The sequence below is a fragment of the Barbus barbus genome (genome assembly GCF_936440315.1).
Source record: "Barbus barbus genome assembly, chromosome: 29".
Lineage (NCBI taxonomy): Eukaryota > Metazoa > Chordata > Actinopteri > Cypriniformes > Cyprinidae > Barbus > Barbus barbus.
In genome coordinates this window covers 18,865,785-18,883,468 of record NC_136757.1, presented here as the reverse complement: position 1 = coordinate 18,883,468, position 17,684 = coordinate 18,865,785, and the positions used below count along the sequence as shown (strand labels likewise).

General features: G+C 36.8%; 1 protein-coding gene and 1 pseudogene across 2 annotated transcripts in view; one reads left to right on the top strand and one right to left on the bottom strand.

Moving 5' to 3' along the window:
- The window catches only part of LOC306849709 (uncharacterized protein), a 919,849-nt gene that overhangs the window by 618,530 nt on the left and 283,635 nt on the right, over positions 1 to 17,684 (top strand). The window lies entirely within an intron of this gene.
- Positions 1 to 17,684, bottom strand: part of LOC306849102 (nephrocystin-4-like) — a 179,726-nt pseudogene that overhangs the window by 127,491 nt on the left and 34,551 nt on the right. The window contains exons 5-6 of the transcript in view: positions 12,107 to 12,271; positions 2,132 to 2,265 (exon numbers count right to left, since the gene is read on the bottom strand). The product of the transcript in view is annotated as a nephrocystin-4-like (transcript). The remainder of the gene's footprint in view (positions 1 to 2,131; positions 2,266 to 12,106; positions 12,272 to 17,684) is intronic.

Below are 17,684 nucleotides of genomic sequence, written 5' to 3'. Positions count from 1 at the left end.
ACTACACAAAGTCTGGGGTCAGCAAGACTTTGAATACTTTTGAAAGTAGTTACTTATGCTCACAAAGGGAAGTCGTGGCCTAATGGTTAGAGAGTCGGACTCGTAATCCAAAGGTTGCGGGTTCGAGTCTCGGGCCGGCAGGGATTGTAGGTGGGGGGAGTGAATGTCCAGCGCTCTCTCCACCCTCAATACCACGACTGAGGTGCCCTTGAGCAAGGCACCGAACCCCCAACTGCTCCCCGGGCGCCGCAGCATACATGGCTGCCCACTGCTCCGGGTGTGTGTTCACGGTGTGTGTGTGTTCACTGCTGTGTGTGTGCACGTTGGATGGGTTAAATGCAGAGCACGAATTCCGAGTATGGGTCACCATACTTGGCAGTGTCACTTCACTTCACTTCACTTCACAAAGACTGCATTTATTTGATCAAATATACAACAAAAACAGTAATATTTTGAAACATTATTTTATCCAGTCTTCAGTATCACATGATCCTTCAGAAATGTTTCTAATATGATGATTTGGTGCTCAAGAAACATTTCTGTGTGTGACACTTTTTTCAGGATTCTTTGATCAATAGAAAATTCAAAAGAACAGCATGTATTTAAAATGTATTTGAAGATTAAAAAAAAAATCTAAAAATTTTTAAAGTCAGTTTTGATCAATTTATTAATTTATTAGTTTATTTAACAGGGACAATGCAGTATAACATTGCTACAATTTCAAGCAGCCGATGCTCCACATATAGGCTTCTAGCCAAAGGCTAATTTGCAGCCCCAGTCCCTGGTTAGCCTTTTTTTAATGCATTTAATGCATGCTTGCTGAATAAATGTATTATATTTCCTTAAAAAAAAAAAACAACAAAAAAAAAAACTTTTAAACAGTAGTGTAGCTTTAATAGTCAAGACATTAGGTCAAGGTTATGGCTTTTGGATGACATTTTGCAGGATTTAAACCTAGTACCTTTTCAATTTCAAGCTTCAAACCATTACGCTGAATCAAAACCATATCCACTTTCCACCCACCAAATCCAAACATCTCTACCATCTGAAGTTTTGGAGGTCTCTACAGCCTCTTTGCACTTTGTTCATTTAGATCTTCATTATAGCAAAAACAGGAGCAGATGGTGTTTGTGACCGTAGATAATTTTGTTAGATTTATAATGTATATGTGAGGTTGATCAGAGAGAGACAATGCAACTCTAATATGAGAAATCTGGAACACACAATGAGTTAGTCTGCAGAACAGTCTACATTCTAATACAAAACCTATCACACTGTGCCAGTGAAATCAACAATGATTTTCACTGCTGACTACTTTATCCAGACTGCATTCAGACCACCTGTACATTTGCTAAAGCACTGAAGGCAATAATCTGCCAAAAAGTCCATTTATTCAGGTTGTTTATTTCGGCATGCAAAAGAGACTAAAGTGTATACAGAGTAATTTGCTTCAATCATACGAATACAACTCACTTAACCTCATTAACCACCAAATGAATGGAAATTCGGGAATAAATTATTTTGCAGGAAGAAAATGTGTGCAAATAGATTAGTTACAACAGCAGGTTTGCTTTTGTGTTATGATGGATTCTGACACCGAAAGGTGCCACTAAAAAGTTCAACAGTGTTCACTCACCTGGGGAAACAAACAAAATGCTAAAATATTCATAAAAAAAAACCTTCTATAAAGTATGAACATAAAGTATCAAAATACAGAATTAACAATATTTCTGACCACTGTTATTTTAGTGTCATTTATAAGTTTTTATTAATATTTTGAATTAGTTTTTATTTTCATATTGTCTGTTTCCAATTTTAACTAAAGTTTTAGTAATTAAAATGTGACAAGCTGACTTGGCAACTAGTTTTTATTTCAATTAAAGTTTTTTTTAATTAATAAAGTTTTTTATATAATTATTTTTTTTAAATAGTTTTTCGATGTATAATTTTGTTTCAGTTTTAACTATAATAACCCTGTTCCTGGCAACTTCAGTCTGATCAACTGGGGGGGTTCATTTAAAGCTGTATATAACCCTTATAGAGTCATATCATAACTTCTGAAAAAAAGTACTTACTGAATTTACATAATTGAATGGCCTAAACGTTTGGTTGGAGTCATTTAGTAGCTTACTGTATTCTGGCAGTCGCTGTTGAGCAGCTGGAGCAGGTCAGATTCGAAGACCTCCACGGAGGGGAAGAGTGCCACACGTAAGCCCTCCAACACACACGAGAAGCTCTTCAACAGACGAGGTTTCCGCAGCGCATCTGCTGCAACAGAGATTGAGTGAATGTAACGTTAACATTGTAATCATTTCCTGCGTGCACAGCCAATTCCATCCAGCCATTTTATTATTGTCCTTTATATTTATTGGCTATTCATTTTTTACAGCATTACAGAAACAAAGGATTTAATTAGACAGTAAAAATGTATTTATCAGCACGCTTCAGAATGCCAAGATCCTCTTACTCATGGCAATGCATTCAAATACATAGGGAAAAAAAAAACAAGTGCACGGGATAACAAACTAGTGAGCGATGCACAAGAGAGCTCAATGTGTTCCAGAAGCTGGGAAAAATCATGCAGTTGAGGCCAACGTTATGGAGCTCCATGTGGCCCAAATTCCTCTTCTGATTTAAAAAAGAATAAGGACCAATGATAATTTATCATTTGGAGTATGTGTCTGGCTGCATCATCACAAGCACATTTCCTCCAGCTGAGATCTTTGGCTGGCCCCATTTCCGCTCTCAGTAGGGGTCTCGCTGTGAAGCATTTCAAACATTGTCTATTGAGAAAGTCTTCTGCATATCCAAGCCATTGCACCCACTTTTTCTTTTCTTTTTGGTAAAGACCAAATTTGAGCTCACTTACCCACAGGAGTCTAAGACACTCCATAATCAATTCAAAAAATCTTTTGAGCGATCTGAAAATGGTCACATCACATGTTTGTGATTGTCAAGATTTGCCTGGTTCGCCTCAGCACATCCAAACATGCTCAACTTACAGGAATGCTAACCTGCTTCTCTTTGAAAAACTCATTCTTGATGTTTTATTTAGATGTCTCAGAGAAATATGCAGAAAATGAAAATGAAATAAAATTAAATCTTCACATAAAGACAGGTTAAGTGAATCATCCTCCATAATTTATTTAAAGATAAACATCCGTTATACAGCATTAACCCCTAGGCTAACCGGCTTCTATAATTGATGTGCATTCCCTAAGTGAAAGCTGTCTATAAATCTGATTCTTCTCAGAGGTACTGCACCTGAATGTTTACATGATACATTTCAAAGATTTCTGATGTGAAACCAACATGGAATGCAGGAAGAATTATTTTGAAATATTTGATGAGGTACACAACCGTTCAAATGTTTGGGGTTGGTAAGATTTATTTTTTTCTCTTATGCTCACCAAGGCTAAATTTATTTGATCAAAATAGAGTAGAACAGTAATATTGTGAAATACAGTATTATTACAATTTAAAAATAACTGTTTTCTATTAGAATATATTTTAAATTGTAATTTATTCCTGTGATGGAAAAGCTGAATTTTCAGTGTCACGTGATCCTTCACGAATCATTCTAATATGCTAATTTCTGATAACATTATCAATGTTAATAACAGTAGCTTAATATTTTTGAGGAAACTATGATGCAGTTTTTTCAGGATTCTTTGATAAATATTATATATGTCTTTAGTTTTGATCAATTCAATGCCATTGCAAACAGCTCACTGAGTCAGTGAGTTGAACAACTGAATTCATGAACAAATCATTCAGAAGAGTTTTGCTTGTTCGTCAACTCAAAACAACGCCATTGCTACTTGACGCAATGATTTTTCACAAAGTTGAGTATTTCAATGAACAACCACCTACATTTGGGTCTGTTTATCTCAAAAAGTTATCATATGGTGCGTGTGTGTTTGTAATAATACACAAGTTGCTGTGGCAGCAGACAGCAGGCCTGCTGGTTTGAATGAGTCACAACCAGGAGAGTTTCACTTTCACGGATCACTCAGCCATGCACAAACACAGTCTATCACAGTTTAGCTTTAACACACTCACAAAGTCTACCACTATCAAAGCCAGGCCCGGAGAGCTCCGACGCACTCAGACATTTACCGTACACACAGTCTGTTACCTCAAACACACTGCACAATCACTCTACACTCAAGCACACATACACACCAAACCAGGCTTATCTGTACAGCAGCACTGAGGGCTGACAGCCAAACAAGTGCAGCATCGTCAGGACATTACAGCATACAAAAAACTCCACCACTGCAGCCCAAGAGAGATGCGTTACAGAAGCTCCAATAGGTGACGGCTCAACAGAAGAGAATAGAGGGAATTCAATGTGCCTCTTTTAGCATCTTAGTTTTGCTAAAGTTTTGTATTCATTTGTGTTGTGTATCTTAAAAGGAGGGATGTGCGATATGACGATTGTTGATTGTGGACGATAAAAATGTCTCCATAATCTGCTTTTGGAGAAATATCGTAGTACTACAGCGCACATTCTATCAGTTACAGTTCTGGAGGAGCCGTATCAATATTGTACAGCGCGACATACATTCACATCAGTGTTAACTCAGTGGTAGAGTTACACTCACGGAACACTGCACTTATTCGCAATCACAAAAGTACATAATTTGCGTGTGTTTTAGCCTTGCCGGTTAAGCTTTTCATTCTTTTTTTTTGGAGCCCGTACCCCTGAAGCGTGCGCACTAAAACGCCTGTCTAACAGCGCCTGATTACTCAACCAAGTTATCTTTTGAGCTAATACTTTCAAAACACACAAGGTTTACATATAGACTCAGTCGGTTATGTCTAAAATGAAAGTAAACAGTTGAGAGAGAAACGTATGCATGCCTGTATATTAGATGCCTGCAGGTCTGAAACTTAAAGGGACAGTACTAAACATGCAGCCGACTGTCATTAAAGGGATAGTTCACACTAAAATTTAATTTCTGTCATTAGTTACTCACTCACTCACATTGTCCCAAACCTGTATTAATTTCTTTCTAGTGCTGAACACAAAAGAAGATATTTTGAAGAATGTGGGTAACCAAACAGGTTGCTGGTCCACATTGACTTTTATAGTAGGAAAAAAAATCCTATGGAAGTCCCTGTGGACCAGCAACTGTTTGGTTTTCCACGTTCTTCAAAATAGCATGAATGTTCAGCAGAAGAAAGAAACTCATTCAGGTTTAAAACTAATGTTGAGTGAGTAAATGATGGTATACATAAAACACTATGACAGAATGGACAGACAGATGACAGAATTGTTATTCTTTAATGTTAAAACAACAAAACGCAAAGGGAAAAAAAATAACTACTCTTGACTGAAAAAAAATACAGTTGCTTTAATATGAATCAATCTATATAGTGTTTTATGATTATATTTGTTCATTCAATTTCTTGAATGCTCCTGCTAAATATGCCTGTTGTACCTGAAAATAAAGCACTGTTTTTCACCCACTTTTCACCCACACCTAACTATCCACCATTCTTTTTTATATTTTGTTACCTTGAAAGGCTTTGTCTTTATAATAGGGAAATTAGTTTGGCTGTACTGCTCAGACAACATAGTAAAACCAACATGACAAACAATCGTGATATTTAAAAAAAAAAATTGTGGTATGATATTTTTGCCATATCGCCCACCCCTACTTTAAAGTTTAGAATATTGTTTCCAAATGTTTGACTGTTTAACGCCACACTTACATTTTTAATTTACTTCAAATAGCACCTAATTCCAACCTTTCCATAAATACAATGTTTTTCACAACTTCACACTTTTGTATGCTCAATATTCTTACTTTCTTAGCATGTTTCAAATGATACATCTTCAATTGTGTAGATGATAAATAATATGTACATCCATGATATTTTACAAGTTTCCACTGTTTTTATTTGCTTTTTAGCCTTTTGCAGGCCAATTAATTAGTCCTGAGGTAAGACAAATTATTAATTTTGAAAAGTGCAAATATAATGTTTTGAGCCATGTGGCTCTTCATTTGAGCCTCTTCATTTGAGCCATGTGGCTCTTCATTTGGGGGAAGTCGTGGCCTAATGGTTAGAGAGTCGGACTCGTAATCCAAAGGTTGCGGGTTCTAGTCTCGGGCCGGCAGGGATTGTAGGTGGGGGGAGTGAATGTCCAGCGCTCTCTCCACCCTCAATACCACGACTGAGGTGCCCTTGAACCCCCAACTGCTCCTCGGGCGCCGCAGCATAAATGCTGGCCACTGCTCCGGGTGTGTGTTCACGGTGTGTGTGTGTGTTCACTGCTGTGGTGTGCACGTTGGATGGGTTACATGCAGAGCACGAATTCCAAGTATGGGTCACCATACCTGGCAGTATGTCACTTCACTTCACTCACTTCATTAGACCTGATGCGAGTTCTTTTGATGAAAACATGCTATAAATATTTTTCTACTTTTAGAGCTTTTTCTTTTTTTGTGGTTGAGCACCCTCATTGCGTTTTTTTTCTTACTAGATATGCATACTTTGTTAAATTTTTGCCAAAAGTATACCATGTAGTCTTACATTTAATATTAAGTGATCAAATACTGTATCTGGTATAATAATTAAACAAATCATTGAAAAAGCATCTTATTTCAAGCAAGCACAGAATTTCACACTGACTCTGCTGTTACTACTCATTTATATATTTAGATTTTATTATGGCTGTTAAAATGATTCATTAAGATTAACTAGATAGTAAAGTTTGAAGACAAACTTTACGTTGGCTTGAAAAAGCCTAGCCAGAAAGTTTGTAAAACTTTTAAAAGCTTGAAGTTTGAAGGTTTTCGGTTTGAAGAAGTTTGAAATATGTAAAGTAGTTTTAAAGATTAAAGTTTGAATGTTTTAAAGGCAATACAGTCTATCAGAAGAACAGACACTGGGGTACCTGGGGTGGCTTCTAGGGTGGTTGCTAGGGTACTCAAGCTGGTTGCTAGGGTATTTCTAGGTTACCTGGGGCAGTTGCTAGGGTGTTGCTATGCGGTTGCTAGGGTACACGGGTTGTTGTTGAAAATAGTGTGATTGAGAATGCATACAATAAAGATAAAAACATAAGTAGAGATGAGTTATTGGTACAGAGACAAAAATCAAGTCATTCAGAAAATTCAGTTTATTTTGTTACACAATACAGTACAGAGGCAAATAAAATAAAATAAAAATTGTAAAAACTAATTGGGAAATCTTAATGAGTGATCCTCACCTTAGGGAAGTTTTACCAGAATCTCCTTCCATTGTGTTTAAAAGAGCTCCAACTATTAAAGATAAACTGGTGAGAAGTCATCTTTCCCCTATAAGACCAACCACCTGGTTATGTTCAAATGTGGGAAATTACAGATGTGGTAATTGCAATCATTGTGAGAATATGGTTAAAGACAAATATATTTATTGATGTAACATCAGGACGTAAGTTTAAGGTAAATTAATTTATTAATTGCAATACTTCATTGTGTATAGGTTGGAGTGTCCATGTGGTTGCTTTTATATAGGGATGACTAAAAGGAAATTAAAGCTGAGATTAGCAGAACATAAGAATGCTATACGAATCTGTAATCCTCAATATCCCATGGCCTTACATTATAGAGATAATGTATGTACCCCAGTACATTGAAAATAGTGGGTATAGAACATATTCCGAGGTCAATAAGAAGAGGAGATAGGATAAAAAGTTTACAACAGAGAGTCTTTCTGTATTTACACTTTGAAAGCAACACAATTTCCAGGTTTAAATGGAGAATTGGATTTTTCTCCTTTTTTGTAATTGATTTCTTTGTTTCCTTTAATCATGATAGATTTTTAGATTACTTTGAGATTTATATATATTGTTTTTTTTTTTCTCTTCACTTTAATATGTGTTAGTGTTTTGAATTGATTTAATTTATTGATTATGACTACGATAAATAATTCTCTCATTGTTACTTCGATACCTGTTCTACGTCATGTGATGAACTGATTGCTTAAATGAACTATGTGTGTGTTTGTAAATTGACACCCTGATGAAGGCGAGTTAGCCGCAACGCGTCGGTGCACAAATGTGTTGTTTTTAAATTCTAAAGCCATGTGAATAAAGGCTTTTTTAATTTTTTCACACTACTCGAGTGCCTTGGATTTATGAGTTTTTTGATGATACGAAAGAATCGCACATCCAAAGAGCACAGATTAATGGATTTTTTACACCCCAGCAGCACTTTTTTGCATAATTGTGAATATACGGTAAATACTACATTCAATAAATACTTTCACACTTACTTTGTTACTTACTCAATTAAATATTAGACATTTTTATTATGGCTGTCAACAGGTAATGATTAATTAAGAATGACTGAAATCAATTTAAATAATATTTTAAATTAATTAATTAAATAGTACTAAATAATACATTTAACACTGTTCATCATATATAATTCACGTGAACCTCCTCAGGGCAAACCCTTCTTTACAGTGCATATAAAGAACCTTCCTCAAGCATTAAAGCATTAGTTCACTTCCAGAATAAAAAAAAATCCTGATAGTTAAACCACCTCCATGTCATCCAAGATGTTCATTTCTTTCTTTCTTCAGTCGAAAAGAAATTAAGGAAAACAAGGCTTTTCTCCATATAGTAGACTTCAATGGGAACCAATGGGACAAAGGGCTCTACATGACCCTAGCCGAGGAATAAGGGTCTTATTCAACATAACCATTAGTCCTTTTCTAAAAAAATAAATAAAAATGTATATACTTTTTAACCACAAATGCTCGACTTCACCAATGACATAGGCAGAAGTACCGCCCCGAACGTGCAAAGAAAGTCAAATGCTCTTTTCAAAAAAAAAAAAAAAGCTAAAACAACAATGTCAGACGATTTTTAATGTTGGCGTTTTTCGCCCTACCTTACCTTTTTGAACTGGAGTACACAGACGAAGAACTAACCACACTTGACCTTTCCAACATGATTACGTAATGGGTGAAGCCGCAGACGCACATCGCAGAGCTAGTGCAAAAAAAAAAAATTTGTGGTTGTATGCATTTGTGTATGTAAATTTTTATTAGTTTTTTTTAGAAAATGACCAATCGTTTCACTAGATAAGACCCTTATTGCTCAACTGGGATTGTGTAGAGCCCTTTGAAGCTGCACTGAATCTGCAATTTGGAACTTCAACCCGTTGGATCCCATTGAAGTCCACTATGTAAAAACGTAATATTAATATGTAATTTAAAGAAATAGTTTAATTTAGCTCAAAGGGAATCATTAATGATTTTATAGGGAATTTGAACAGACTCACTGTTACGGCGATTCACTGAACGAGCAGTATAACAAACTCTGAGCACAAAACACAAGATACTTCTCTTTTCAATATAAATAAGGCTTTATTTAAATCTAAGACATGCAAACTAATCTAACACATGAACACAAGCATTCACACATTCACACGTTGGAAGGGTGGAAGGGTGGAAGTCGTGGCCTAATGGTTAGAGAGTTGGACTCGTGATCCAAAGGTTGCGGGTTCGAGTCCCCGGCCGGCAGGAATTGTAGGTGGGGGGGAGTGAATGTCCAGCGCTCTCTCCACCCTCAATACCACGACTGAGGTGCCCTTGAGCAAGGCACCGAACCCCCAACTGCTCCCCAGACGCTGCAGCATAAAATGGCTGCCCACTGCTCCGGGTGTGTGTTCACGGTGTGTGTGTGTTCACTGCTGTGTGTGTGCACGTTGGATGGGTTAAATGCAGAGCACAAATTCCGAGTATGGGTCACCATACTTGGCTGAATGTCACTTCACTTCACTTACAGCAATAGATGCTATTGCATCGACCTGAACAACCTTCAATCACTTATTTAACCCTCGCTTTGAGTTTCTCAATGAGGCTAAAATTTGTATTAAACTGCACCGACTCAGAAAAAGTCTGGAGGTTACTTGCTTTGCCTGTGTTAAGGGGTTCCCTTGTGTCATGGTCGTTGCAGGAAAGGGGGTTCCCCGAAGTTGCTGATTGGCTGAGAGTTCAGTAGTCATTGAAGTGACGTCTTGAGAAGCCAATGGTTGGGGTTGGCTGAAGATGCAGAGTTGTGGCTGGTAGAAGTTTTGAGGCGGTCACAGACTCGAGTTGAACTCGGAAATGAGGCGTGGCGGCAAGACTTAACTGAGTACACGAAACTCGCAACGGAAAAGAAAAGAAATTAAAGTAAAAGAATAAAGGGATGTAAAGAGACTAGGTGGGTTTTCTTCTCATTGTGGTAGCAGCTGGCACGTAGGCCAGAGCACGCTCAAAGAGCAGCGTCAAAACGCGGTGGCAAAAAAGAAGAGGAGGAGAAGGGGCTAAGAGTTTGTGTCCTGAGTTTTTAAACTCAGCTTTCAGACCGTCCCATCTGGACGTCTTGACCAATTAGATACTGTCCTGGCTTGGGGTGTTGCTCTGTTCCTCCACCCAATCAATAAATCAACATGTTATCTGTTCAGTCAGAGGTCCGAACTTTACAGGCTCTTGCAAAGTATACTTCTGAACATGATTTCAATAACAAGACTATGATGCATTTGACAAAGAATTTAAAGCATGATTTTTCAAACTCATACATACCAAACACGCATTTGAATCCTTCAGCTATTCAATAGGGATTAAAAAAAACATACATAATATTTGATTAAAACATGATAATCTAATGTGTGGGCTACAAACATAATATAGGTTATTTCTATGCAAAGAAATAATTCATAAGTCCTTTTAAGATGATTTTAAAAGGAGGTTAAAAGGTCTCCTAAGGAATTATCAATAAGTGTTCTTTTGTCTCAAGGTTGTAAGCTGTTCTGTGAAAGAGGTTTGCTGGTTAGCTTGCTTGCTTCAGACTAGTTGGAGCTAGGAATCTGATTTACGGCGTCCTGTTTCCTTGGGCCTCTCTGGAATTCCAGCTCCTCATGTTTCAATGTTCTGATCGCATCTTAAATTTGTCTGATTCAGTCTCTGATATTCTACAACTATATGGAGAAAAACTGGAATTTTTTCCTCAAAAACCTTAATCTCTTTTCGAATGAAGAATGAAAGACATGGACATCTTTGATGACATGGGGGTGAGTAAATTATCAGGAAATTTTTATTCTGGAAGTGAACTAATCCTTTAAGCATTTACTATGTTAACCCATATTTTGAACAGCATTAAAAACTGGTGGGTGTGTCAAAGAACTGTGTTATGATCAATCATGGGCTAAGACTACTGGACAATTTTTCACTTAGATACAGTTAAAGCAATAAAAACAGGAGGCGGATGGTGGAATTTGGCTTTAATGACACCCACTCAAGAAAAGTTTATAATGAGAGAGAAGATATTGCTTTTGGATCTCGGAATGAAGTGCTTTGAATCATGTCTTATTAACCGTATTAACAGTCGGGGGGAACATCTCTCTTTTTCTACTTTCAGTCTGTGTGGGGCCCAGAAGGATGCAGAATATAGCTCTCAAACATTTCAGATGCAGTTCAAAGAGAAACCTGCTCCAGAGGAACCCCATTCCTACATCTGCTTTATAATGAGAGAGAGAGTAAGGGGGGAGCGAGAGAGTTAGAAATATCACTGTGGAATAATTATCTAATTTCCTGAGTCCCTCTCTGGATCTAGACTGCGGTCGTGGGTCACTCTCCCTGTGAGATATTTGGAGTGCTGGAGGATTAGCCTGACACTGTGCTCAACTTCCAATCCCCTCGCCACTGTGAAACCCACCACGGTTCATTACTATCGTTCAGAAAATCTGTCTTTACCCACCCCTGAAAGCAGCTCAGAACAGAAATCCAAAACGAGACGAGTCATGAGCACAGTGCTGTGAGTCAGAAAAGTTGTGAAAAGGCTCAAGTGTTTTTTGCTTCAAGGTCTCATTTAGGATCTGCTTTGGTATGAAGCGATTCTGAGGCTAATCAAGGAAATGTCCTAAGAAACGGGAAGCTCTTTAGCGAGGCTTCTAGAGTTCCTTCTGCTGTCTCCATGGCAACACACATTCTCTCGTTACAGATGAGCAGTCATCAAATGTCATTTGATTGTTTTATAACTGTAGTGAGAATCTAGCACATTAAAGCCTTTCCTCTCACATTCAAATGATAAACTGAGAGGGGGCATTGTGGGTAATCCTACCTGTGCCTGTGCCTGTGTTCGTGGACGACACCACACCGGGAATGCTGTCATGTCCAGACACCAGAATGTTGGGCGGGAGCAGGTGCATGATGGGAATTACAGCTGGGTGTGGCTGTATGGAGTAGAGAAGCTGAGACCCCTCCATCGCTGATAATGCAGCATTCACTACAGAGAGAGAAGGACAGCCATGATTACAATTGAGCGTCACAGGAAGATGACACAATTCTAGATGTTTACAGAGTGTTGCTACTGTATATGGTTTCTAGTGTGTTTTGGGTGGTTGCTAGATACAGTCAGCAATGCATCATAAGGGTGTGGTTTCACACAAAAGAAACAAAAATCAAAGAGGAAAAAGGGAATACATTTCAGATGGATTTGGCCCTTAAAAACAAAACAAATGCAAAAACATTATAATAGTCTTTTATGCTTCCAAAGGCTGTATTTATTTGATCCAAGATACAGTAAAAACGGTAATATTTTGAAATAGTACAATTTGAAATAATACATAACAGTTTTCTATTTTAATATACGTGTGCTATTTTAATAAAATATAATTTATTCCTGTGATGGTAAAGCTGAATTTTCAGCATCATTACTCCAGGTGTCAGTGTCACACGATCCTTCAAAAATTATACTAAGCAGCTGATTTGGTGTTCAACAAGAATTTCTTCTTATTATCAATGTAAAAAACAGTTGTGCTGCTTATTGTGGAAACAGTTCTACATTTCTTTTTTTCTATATTCTTTGAGGATTACAAAGTATAGAACAGCATTTAAAAAAAAAAATTTGACTTTTTGCCCACTATGTTTACTGTTAATTTTAATAAATTTAACGCACCTCTGCTGACCCTAAACATTTGAATAGTGTAATACTTTAGTATAGGGACCAATTCTCAGTTTTAACTAGCTGCAATAAATTATTGCCAAATATATTAGCATGCCAATTATTATCTACATGCCTATTATATGCCTACACTTATCAAATACCTTACTAACTATTAATAAGCAGCAAATTAGGAGTTTATTGAGGCAAAAGTAATAATTAATTGTTTGTTAATAGCGAGAATTGGACCTTAAAATAAAGTGTGACTACAAAATAAAATAAATAAAAAATCTAATTATAACACTTTATATGATATGAATTTATAATATTAATATGAATTATTATCAATTCATATGATCATCATTGGCAGGTGTGCTAAAAAGTGTTTTTGATTTTGATTTCATCAAGAAGCGAAGACTCCTTACTGACTGGATCTATGACATATTGGTATATATAAGCCTCAGTTCCCTCCTTCAGTGTTAATTTATGGGATTTAAAGCCCAATTTATCATCTGCCTTTTTAGCTGATAAGTCTGAGAGGTAACAGCACACCTCTCCTCAACAAGCCACACAATTTAAGGTATTGTTTGTATCTGTAGCTCAAATGGTGCGGGACAAATTACACACTGAAGTTTAATACTGGGTTATGGGTTTAGAAGAGAAGTCTAACATCAAGTATGAGCAATAATAATAGTGATGCTTGTCTTAGCAAGCACCACTAATAACTATAAACAGATCAAAAGCGGGATACTGTCAAATCCCACAGCACAGTAAAATCTAGATTTATATGAAGCCAAGGTTTACACATCATTGTTAAATACTGAGGGAAAGCATTCCTATCAAATGTGTGCTGTTGGCTGCACCCAATGAAACTCACCATCATAAAAGATTACTAAAAACGAGAGAGATATTTTTCTCAAACTGGGACAACATATGAGAGCACAAGTGGAGAGTTTCATTTCATGCTAGAGTCAACAACTATATTGTATGCAAGCAATCTCCACTTTAATTTAATTTTACCACACTTTTGCCCACTCTACATGATTTTGAGAATACTTTCACTGTCAGACACTTTCACAGCAGAGGAAAAACACCCACCTGGACCCCATTTAAGCTTCTAAACCTTATTTACTTTTAAAACAGGCACTTTATGTCTTATGTTCTCAAGCAAACCAAAACCAGTGAGTCAAGGTAAGACTCAGATATTGAAATTATATAAGATATTGACTTATATAAGGCTTTTAGATGCAAGGTGTGTCCACAAGGCCAGAGAAAAGTCACCCATAGTGCAACTGGACATGGTTCCATGTGTTCTGTTTTGTTGTTTTGTGCTCTTCTTTTGTTGGTAAAGAAAGAGCAGGCTGGTGTGAACCCGCTGAAAGACCATGCCAGTCTGCGTCATTACATTTCAGCAGAGCTTTCCATTTTTCATTAGGCCATTTATCCCAGACACGGATACACGCGCGCACACATTCCGCTCCATTACTTCGAAGCCGTATTACACAGAATTGTGCATCAATGAAACGAACGTGTGTGCGCACACCTGCCTGAGTCGAGGAAATGGATGTCGGTGACACCTGCATACGGTGGCAGGTGACACCACACATATTTTCATTCACATATCAAATGAGAGGCCCAGATGCAATCTGCAAACTTTTTGGGATTTTGGGATGGATTTAAACATTAAAAATGTGCCAACAATTACCATACAAACTCCAAAAAGAAAGAGAACGGGGAAAAGAGAAACACATTCTGGAACGCTGCCATAGCAGTCACTTTATTAGACAAATTCATTCTAATTGGTCAGAATTGCACTTTGCTTACTCTGTGCAAATCACTGAGCTGCAGTGTGTCATTCTGTTCACTCTTTATAACAGCTCTGAGTGATGCTTGCCTAATGGTTAAGGATCAGGGCTTTTAAAAGAAAGGTCACAGGTTCAATCACAAGTAGGGTGACAAAATTGCAGAGATTACTTATCTAATGGACCAATCTGTACAATTAGAGTACAACAAATTAGATTAAAAAACATCCACTTAGTAGCAAATAAACATGCTATTCTAATGATTACGCATTACTGGGCACAAAAGAGAATCGGGACACTTTTTCCATTCTCTCCACTGAATTTGGGGGGCAATCTGCAGAATGGAACGGTGTGTGATGGAAGTACCAATCCTGAGGAAATCTATGCACAGATTTTGTGTGGGCCTGCATAGTCTGTGTAGCAAAGTTCATTCTTTGCAGCGTTATTATGCAACACTATGCATTTCAAATATAACCTGCTGATCTTTCTTAAGTATGTATTTTCCTATTTCACTGTATCTGTATAAATGAGACACCTGCTATAGTGTAGTATTACTGTATTAGTGATTACACTACCAGTCAAACGTTTGGGGTCGGGAAGTGTAGTTGTTTAATGTTTTTGAAGGAAGTCTCTTATGCTCGACAAGATTGATTAAAAAAATAAAAATAAATAGTATTGTTGTGAAATATTTCTAGAATTGACTTCCAAATACATTAAAATGTAATTTAGTTGTGTGATGAAAAAGCTGGATTTTCAGCAGCCATTACTTCAATCTTTAAAGTCACTTGATCCTTCAGAAATCATTCTAATATGCTGACTTAGTGCGCAAGATATATTTCTTAATATTAAAAATACTGAAAACAGTTGCTTAGTTTTGTTAAAACTGTGATGCATTTGTTTGTAGGATTCTTTGATTAACATATTTAATATTTTGTATTTTATATATTTATTTATTTTTGTATTTTACCTTTTTTGTTTTTTTATTTTTATTAGGGCTGTCAATCGCTTAAAATATTTAATCGCGATTAAATTGCATGATTGACATGAGTTAACTCGCGATTAATCATTTTTATCTGTACTAAATGTACCTTAAAATAATTCTTAATTTAATACTCTAATCAACATGGGCAATGACAAATATGGATGCTTTATGCAATATATGTTTATTATTAGTGAAACCATACTCAACATAGAGCATGAAGACTAGGCATGTTTCAAAGGTCATAGATTTTTTTCAAAGAACTTGCTCATGTCTATTAGACATATGAAAAAAGAAACACCAGGTTCCCATTACTTCTCTTTCTTTGCAGTGAGAAATTTACTTACACAAACCTGTTTACATTTTCACAGGACAGGGCAGCTCACTTCTTCTCAACATAATGTACATTTATTATTATTACATTTGTTTGCCTCTCTGTGCCCACATAGGCCTACTGTACTTTGATGCAGCTAAATTCTCAATAAAACTGTTTTCATTGATATATTTTACTGTTTCTGTTGTCAGACAACGGAATGAATATGAAATAGTGACTAAAACGTGACCCATTAGGAATAAATAACCAGCTCTCCCTTCCAAGATGTTAATCTGATTTATAATCCAGCCATCGTCTGATAAAATCAAAAAGGCTATACATAAGATAAAAACAATAGCTATATGCTGTGATTTCGGCTGTACTTGCATGTTAGAGAAGCAACATAATATCTGTTTTAACTAAAAGCACTGTTCCTCTCAGTCGCTCGCTGAACAGAGCAGACGCGGAGAGAGAGAAAGAGGTGTGTGCGCAGCGGGAAAGAGAGATCTCACGCTCGCGCAGCAGTACCAGTGAGTCTCAGAAACTAAAAAGGTTTGGGCAAACCCTATAAAGATTGGTCGTTATTGTTTTATTACAGGGTTAACTTTGACAGCCCTAATTTTTTATTAATTAATTTATTTATTTGTTTAAAAAATGTGACCAGGACACATTGCAGTCTACATTCAAACTTGCATCTCTTATACAAATCACCAAGGCTCAGAATGTGTAAAGCACATGTACAAACCACCATGGCTCCAATAACAGCATAAAATTATTCAAATTAAAATAAAAAATAGCAATCAGTGTACCAGAATTTACAGCTCTCTGTCCAGCAACTTTGTTGCTGATTCCCACTGAATACTTCGTGATTAAACCAATGATTTAGCAAATAATTCAACATGACTGATCTTTCTTTGGCCTTTCAGGGTTATTATGTGTTTCTTTCGCGGGTGAAGGAACAGCAGATGTAACAACATCAACATGGCTTTGCATCTATTTGTCTCTATAATGAAGCAATGACTAAGCTACTGTGCTTGTCAAAATCAGCTATCTACAAACACTGAAGTGTGTCAAAATAGGAATTCTAATCTTCGGAGATGAAAAACTGCTCACTCATTCTCACATCTCTCCAGCTCTCTCTGCTACGCACACACACACACATAGACATGCGCCCAGACAAACACATCAAATGAAGCGCAGATTTCAAGTTGCCAGCATTATTAGGCTCTGCCAGTGCTGTTTACGCGTCCTCTATGCCAGTAGTTCTCAACTTGTGGGTTGTGATCCAAAAATGTTCTGCTGCAAAAAGCAGGGGAGGGGGGATCAATGCTAAATGCAAAAAATAAAATGTAACCAACCATGCAAATAACTGAACATTAAATATAGCAAAAACATATACTGCGCTCTAATTTTTATAAACACTTAACATTTCTTTTGCTTATGACATTACAGGTTATGCATCCAAAAAAAATCTATTTTAATGGGTATTTTGGCGCAACATCTGTCAAATGGTAGAAATTAGGGAGTACCCTCATCCGAAAATAAATCAATAAATAAAATGATGCAAACTACAGGTTGTAAAAGATAACATCTTGATTTTGGTTAATGTTTAATAAAAAAAAATTAAAAAACAGGTTAGAAGCACTGCTTTAGGTCTCATCC